The sequence below is a fragment of the Pteropus alecto genome, unplaced genomic scaffold (genome assembly GCF_000325575.1).
Source record: "Pteropus alecto unplaced genomic scaffold, ASM32557v1 scaffold164, whole genome shotgun sequence".
NCBI lineage: Eukaryota > Metazoa > Chordata > Mammalia > Chiroptera > Pteropodidae > Pteropus > Pteropus alecto.
This window is the reverse complement of record NW_006439568.1, coordinates 25,523,660-25,524,766: the sequence shown is the minus strand read 5'-3', so window position 1 is coordinate 25,524,766 and position 1,107 is coordinate 25,523,660.

Below are 1,107 nucleotides of genomic sequence, written 5' to 3'. Positions count from 1 at the left end.
GAGAAGCCATTTGGACTGAAGCAAAGGGTTTTTTTTGTTGTTGTTGTTTTTTTATTGGCGCAACATTGGAAGATGGCTCTGGAGAGGAAAAGTAGGACACTCCCTCCTCCAAAAGGGCATTGTCTGCTGTGGTATTGGCAGTTGTATTTCATCTTATTGGCCAGGGCTCCCCACAATTTTTGACCATGAAGGTCCCTGTTTTGACAAAAAGTTAGCAAATTAGAACACAGAGCTCCTTGAAGTTTAAACAAAAGGAAACTTACTGACTGGTGAACTGGGACACATATGTCTTGGTGGATTTATCTAAGTACCTTATTACCACCAGAAACCCAGTGAGAGCTTAATAAATGTTTGACAAAGGTGATGAAAGCAGCTTCCTCCCGCAAAGCTAAAAGCCTAAAGGAAAGGGTGATGTATCTATTCCCTGTGGCTGCTGTAACAAATTACCGTACACTGAGTAGTCTAAAACCAGAGAAATGTATCCTCTCATGGTTCTAAAGGCAAAACGTCTAAAACAGAAGTGTGGGCACAGAGTTGGCTCCTTACCAAGGCTCTGGGGGAAATTTTGTTCTATGCCTCTCTCCTAGCTTCTGGTGTTCCTTGGCTTGTAGATACATGACTTCTCCTAATTATCTGTGTTTTCACTTCTGTTTCTTATAAGGACACTTGTCACAGGATTTAGGTTTCATCCAGGTAATTCAGGATGATGTCATTTTGAGGGCCTTAACTTAATTATATCCTCTTTCCAAATAAGGTTATATTCACAAGTTCTAGGGGTTAGGATATGGACATATATTTTGGGGAGCCACCATTAACACACTACAGGGGAGTTTTGGAGAGTGTCACCCACCTCAACTGGGCGTGGTACTTATTTGCCACAATTCTGTCACCTGCAACTCAAATATTTTCCCCAGACAAGGACAGACATCTAAAACAACTAGATAAACAGAACCTTTCTGGACCATGGAGTTCATACTCCTGCCTCCAGGACCAGGTGGTTGGAGCACAAATTGTTCAAACTTTTACCAACTAGGCAGAAACTCCATGAGAAAAGGAACCATGTCTCAAGTTCAGCATTATGTTCCCAAATCTCAGAATAGTGCCCGA